The following is a 7,004-nucleotide window of genomic DNA, read 5'->3' as shown; positions in this document are numbered from 1 at the left end:
AACTCATATTGAAGGTGGGACCCCACATGATGAATGATCCACATTAAGGTGGGACCACATAATATACAATCACATCAAAGGTGAGCCCCACATGATGGATGACCCACATCAAAGTGTGGTCCCACATGTGGATGATCCACATCAAGTGGGCATCACCTAATGGATAATCCACATCAAATGTGGGACCCACACGCTGGATTGTGGACATTGAAGGTAGGACCACATAATGGAAAGTTGACATAAAAGGTGGGCCCATATGATGAACGACCCATATTGATGGTTGAGCTCCACATGATGGATGGTCCATAACAAATGTGGGAACCACATGATAGATGGTGGACATTAAAGGTAGGTTCCACATGATGGATGACCCACGACAAAAAGTGGCCCTTCGTGATAGACTATCCACATCAAGTGCGCCCCATATGATGGATGGTCCACAACAAAGGTGGGACCCACATGATGATGGTGAACATCAAAGGTCGGCCACATTGTGAATGATCCGTATTGAAGGTAGGGGCCCACACGATGAATGGTCCACATTAAGGTGGGCTCACATAATGCATGATTCACCTCAAAAGTAGGCCCCACATGATGGATGACCCACATCAACGTGTGGCCCAGCATGATGGACCATCCACATCAAATGGGCCCCACTTAATGGACAGTCCACATCAAAGATGGGACCCACATGATGGATAATGGACATAGAAGGTGGGCCTACATGATGGACGGTTGACATCAAAGGTGGGCCCCCATTATGGATAGAGTGGGCTGCACATGATGGATGACCCATATCAAAGTGTGGCCCCTCATGATGAATACTCTACATCAAGTGGGCCCACCTAATGGACGGTCCACATCCATGGTCTCACATGATAGATGATCTATATCCAAAGCGGCCCAACATGATGGATGATTCGCACAGAAGGTGCGCCCCACATGATGGATGGTGGACATCAAAAGTGGGCCTCACATGATGGACAACCCACTTCAAAGGTGGGGCCCACATGATGGACATCAAATGTTAACTCAACGCGATGGGTAGTGGACATTGATGGGCCCCACATAAAGGACAAATATCATTGATGGTGGGCCCAAATGATGGATGACATATATCGAGGTGGGCCCCACATAATGGATGGTCCACGCCCCTAATAATGAATGGTCCACATCTAAGAAAGCTTACTTGAAGGTTTGGCTCACACGATAAACGGTTCACATCAAAGGTGGGGTTCATATGATGGACAATTCACATCCAGTGTCCAACATAATGGATCACTCAAATGTCTTAAAATATGAAGATTGTAACTATTCATTTTCTCTATTTGAGGCACAATCTATCCATATATGGTGAGATCCACCGAAACAAGGGTCCAGATTATTCTTATAGTGGAATTCTTATAATCTTTAAAAATGACATCATCTTAAAGAGAGAGAGTGAGAGATCTTATTTGACATTTTAGGAAACGTGCTTATTTAAATTGGAGTATTTTTTCTTTTTCAATTTTGAAAAAGTAATTTTAATACAAAAGATCTTATTAGAGTTTATCTTATTTGAAAAGCTTTTATTCGATTAGACTAGAGATACCAAATGAGCCCAGTCTTTCACTGAATGGTCGAGAAGAGAAATAATGGATCTTTTTTTACAGGAAAAACTCCCAACATTAGCCCGTCATGATGGATTGTGGGAGATCCTGATTAGGAATGATTTTTGGCACCTTCAAATGCTGGCTGAGTCAAGCATGCTGTATCTGATTACCCATGTAATATTGTTTATCTAATTAAAACATTACTCTTACAGTGTAGTCAAGATGGCCGAGTTGGTCTAAGGCGCCAGTTTCAGGTACTGGTCCGAAAGGGCATGGGTTCGAATCCCATTCTTGACAAAATATACTTTTTTTATCTCTCTAGTAAGCTAGCTTACCTTCATTTTGCATTGTGACACCATGGATTGATCCTTCCCTTCTGCTTCTACGAGGGTTCACTGATCCTGAACACCTGCTTTTTGGTTTTTTTCATTGCTATGCTTTCCTTGTGGGTCCCACCCATGGATTGATCCTGACCTTTCGCTTATGTGATGGGTTTATTTATTTATTTCCTTTCCATTACTATGCTTCCCTTGCGGGTCCCACCCATGGATTGGTCTTGACCTTTACCCTATGTGATGGGCATATTTATTTATTTTTCAATGCTATGCTTCCCCCGTGGGTCCCATCGACGGATGTGATGGTTTCATTGGTAAGGGAATCGTCTACAACAATTGTTTTGATAAAACACTCAACTTCCGTGGGATCCATCTTGTGTACATGTAAAGTCTACTTCGTCTTTCATCATTCGTAACGTGAGAATCCTCATTTGAATTATACATATAAAATATAATGACAATTAAAAACTTGCACAGGTCACACTAATGGGAACAAAGCAAAATAGTTCTCAAAACTGCTAAGTGTATGATGAGAAGTGCGGAAGGTGAGCCCTCAAGATCCGATGGTTTACATGAGTTTTGAAACCCTCACAAAGCAGAAGATTGACGCTCTAACGGCCCGCCTATCTACTACAGGAGCAGATGGATCTATTCACACTTCTGATCTTACGGTATAAGTGGCCCTGGATTGCGATCTATGGATTAGATCGTCCCAAGGACAAGTAAAAATGGACAGACCACTGTGCACACTATATCTCTCTCTGTATACTCTTAGTATTTCTTATGATTGATTACGAGAGAGAGTCTCATCCTTTATATAGGAAGGAATGAGAGTTTGGATGAGATTGGATGAGACTACTTACTTTTTGACACGCAAACCAAGAATAATATAAAATATCTGTGGGTCCCACTGTGATGAATTTTGCTTATCTACACCGTTCATCCATTATTTCAGTTGAATTCATAGCATCAATAAAAAATTGAGGCATATCCAATACTCAATTGGATCACGTCATACAAAAAAGGAAATCAAATACTTACCATTAAAAACTTTCACGGCCACTGTTTCTTTTGGCGTGGGCCACTTGAGTGTTAGATCTGATTCATTTTTTATATCATGCTCCAAAATATTGTAATAAAACAAACTGACGGAATGGATATATCATTCGCATTACCTTACAGTTCAAAAATTAAAATTACATCTTTTGAACCAATTTCACAAGCACAAGTTCCCATGAGTTTTCAAACGCAGTAAAATTATAATAATTACTATTTCCCAGGTATTTTCCGTTTCTTTAAAAAACAAACAGGCCCTAAACTTTCAACGAAAGAAGAGATGATATGCTTTATATAGGAAGGAATGAGAGTTTGGATGAGATTGGATGAGACCATATCATCCGATCACATCCCTATCTCCCATCAAAAATCAAATTTATATTTGAATTTGAAATTTTACTGAAAAAAAGAGGCTGGAATAAGCATGGGACGTACCCACTAGTGATTGCTCACGAGTGGGCCCCATTGGCCTAGGTCCAACAGTGTACACCATATAGTCCACCTAAGTTTTGTATTGATTTAGATTTCGGTACCTTCTGTTGTCGTCAATTCAATCAAACCAAACCGCTCGTGTGATTAAGGGTCTGAATTGGGTTTTCGTGTGTGGGTAAAATGTTTTCTTTTATAAATGGTCCATTGAAGTCTTAGATGAAAGCAAAAGTTGAATCATAGAGGTTTCATGGAGTGCTGCATCACTTAGACCGTTCAAATTTTGGACTCACATTACATATGATGAGCTCTCAAAAAGTTATCCCGATAACTTTGCTTCTGGGGAAATCGGCCTTGGCGCAGATCGAGAGCCCAGAGATGGATGGTCCTGTCAGGGCTCTGTAAGGCCCACCATGATATATTTGTTTTATCTACATCGTCCATCCATTTTGATATGTTATTATAGGGAATAAGCCCAAAATGTTGCCAGATATGAGGCTCAAGTGGTCCACACCACATGAAGTTGTGGTGGGAATGATATCCACCGTTGAAGCTTTCCTGGGGCCCATTATGATGTTTATTTTCCATCCAATTTGTTCATAAAGTCTAATAGACCTAGATGAAGGGAAAACATAAATATTAGCTTGCTCCAAAACTTATGGGCCCCACAAAGTTGACTCAGTACGATAAGCATACTGATTTATATGGTGCGCACGTATGACTTGTTCGGATCCATGGATTGATGGATCCATGTTCTGTGGGGCCATCATAGTGGTAAATATTTTATCAATGTTGTCCATTTATTTTGATAGATAATTTTAAGGCATGAGTCCAAAATGAGACAAATCTGCATCTCAAGTGGACCACAGTAAGGGAAACAGTGGTGATTAAATGCCCGCCATTAAAAACTTCATAGGGCCATTGTAATAGTTTTTTTTTTTTTTTTGTCCATTCAACCTCTTGATCAAGTTACACAGATCTTGATGAAGCAAAAACACGGTTAAGATTATGATAGATTTTGCCACATGTACTTCTCTATCATGCAAAAACCACACGGATTGGATAATCCAATTCATCCTTGATTTGGCATCTTTGAGTTCATTTACTTTTATGTGTCTTAATTACTATATGCTAACTGCATTTGTAATATATAAACTCATTTTGATTGCTATTGAAGTGATTTTTTATGGCATTGCATGCTTTTTGGGTCCCATTAAATGAAAACTATGTAATGTATTCTTTTCGCAATTTTTTATTCCTAAATATGTAAATATGTGTATTTAGGCATGTCTTGAAGTTTCACTGAAAAATTTCATCGTTTTCCTCATGTTTCCCTCTTTTTCCTTGCATTTCTGGTTATCGGCGATATTATTGGCGATAACGATATTATATCTTTATCTCTGGTCAGCGAAACTTGTAGCGATACTGACAACTCGAACACTGGTTGCATGTATATTTCTTCATCCAAGTCACCTTTTAAGAATGTGATCTTTACATCTATCTGATATAACTCTAAGTTTAAACTTGCGACAATGGACAAGATCATGCGGATTGAGGAGAACTTTACAACAGGTGAAAAGGTCTCTTCGTAATCAATGCCTTCTTTTTGTGTAAAACCTTTAGTAACTAATCGTGCTTTATACTTGTCCATTGTACCATCTACCTTTCTTTTGATCTTTAGTACCCATTTATTACCTATCGCTTTGCGATTGGAAGACAGATTAAAAAGTTCCCAGACTTTATTCTTCTCCATGGAAGCGACCTCTTCGTCCATAGCATTCACTCAATCGATCGAGTTAGAAGATAATAATGCATCCTAATACGAATCAGGTTCATCATCATCAACTGCAACGCAAGAGAATGTTTGCCCCTCAATATCGAAGTATCTTCAGGGAATCAATTCTCTTTCGCTTCGACGTAATTCAGGAGTCTGCTGAGATGTCCTCCCACTGTCCTGACGAACTATAGAGGGTACTGCCCACTAAATTTTATACGTGCACATACTAATCCAATACTATCCGAAAACCATGGATTCCAATTCAAAAAGAAAGGATGGACCACTTACCTTTTTAGATGAAAATAATCGGAGTCCGCCATTGAAAGCTCTGATACCACTAATGGGAAGCGTGGAAGGTGAGCCCTCAAGATCTGATGGTCTACACGAGTTTTGGAACTCTCATAAAACGGAATATTGACGCTCCAACGGCTCGCCTATCTACTACTGGAGTAGATGGATCTATTCACGCCTCTGATCCTATGAAATAATGATGTAGAACCTGTCACAGACACGTTCCTAGCATGGTTGAGCCAAAAGAAGATGGACCGTGAATTGACTATAACTTTTGATCCGGGTATCGTTACGGGGCGCACAACCTATCAATCTTTACTGAAATGGGCCATCCGAGGTGAACCGACCCACAAAGTGGGTCGCATCTGTCCGTTTCATCAAAAAAGGCGCGCTTTCAGCTCAAAAACGAATTTTTAGGAAAATTTTACTATTTTTAGTAATTCCGATTTTTTAAATATTTTTAGAGCTTTAGATTTTCTTTCCTTTTAGAAATAACTTTTAGTTATACTAGGACTCTTCTAGAGAAAGTTTATTTGCAATTTTTATTTTTAGAAATTAGGCCTTAGAAGAGTTTTATTAGAATTAGGATTTTTATTAGAGTTAGAATTTTGCTATTTTTGGTAATTACGAATTTTAGTTTATTTTTTTTCCTATATTAATGGTGTAAGGAGACACATTAGGGAATTATCAATTATTCATCAATCAATTTCGAATTTATTAGAATTTATTTCTATTTTCTGCTTTCTTTCCTCGTGGATTCGAGAAGTCTCTGTGAGGAGTCCAGAGAAGTTCCGTGGATTCGGAATAGTTATCCTCTTGAGGAAGACGGTGCTCGACCTCACGTCCTTCCCCTGCATCAAAAAGACAATTATCAGCTTGACCCAAAACTTTTGCGACCCATTAATAATCCCATAGGCGGTATTCTAGGGAATTTACCTTTAACGGCGGCAGCTTTCAAAGCAGCACGGCGAGAGAATCGGCAAGCCATGCAAGGGCTGCAAGCTTCCATCGATCGCATGGCGGATCGTTTGGCGGAGGCCCTAGGGCAGCTCCGTGTTCATGGTGGTGATCCACCATCAACAATTGCTAGAATTCGTAATCATATTGATCGTAGGGCGACGTTATCAGTGAACCACAGGATCACTCCTAATAAAGTGGGATCTAGCGACATGATTTTACAGCATCCTACATGAGCCATTGATCAGATGGATCGGATGGATCAAGAATTCAAGATAAAAGTCGATCTTCCTAGTTTTAATAGTCAACTCTACTTCAAGGACTTCCTTGATTGGTTGCTTAAAGTCGAACGTTTCTTCGACTACATGAACATAATGGAAGAAAAGAAAGTTAAACTCGTGGCCTACAAGTTGACGGGCAGAGCTTTAGATTGGTGGGAACAACTTCAACTCGAGCGAACGAGACGGATGAAGGCGCCAATCCGCATGTGGTCGCGGATGAAGAAGTTATTGTGCATGCGATTCTTCCCTACCAATTACGATCATGTATTATTCCAATAAAATCAAA

The 7,004-nt window shown here is 39.8% G+C and overlaps 1 non-coding gene across 1 annotated transcript; it reads left to right on the top strand.

Annotated features, from left to right (window-relative positions):
- The first annotated feature begins 1,808 nt into the window (after nucleotides 1–1,808).
- TRNAL-CAG (transfer RNA leucine (anticodon CAG)) lies at nucleotides 1,809–1,889 on the top strand. Its single transcript has one exon. It is a non-coding gene; the product is annotated as a tRNA-Leu (tRNA).
- Nucleotides 1,890–7,004: the final 5,115 nt, after the last annotated feature.

This window comes from Magnolia sinica, chromosome 19, assembly GCF_029962835.1.
Source record: "Magnolia sinica isolate HGM2019 chromosome 19, MsV1, whole genome shotgun sequence".
Lineage (NCBI taxonomy): Eukaryota > Viridiplantae > Streptophyta > Magnoliopsida > Magnoliales > Magnoliaceae > Magnolia > Magnolia sinica.
This window is presented reverse-complemented; position numbering and strand designations above follow the sequence as displayed.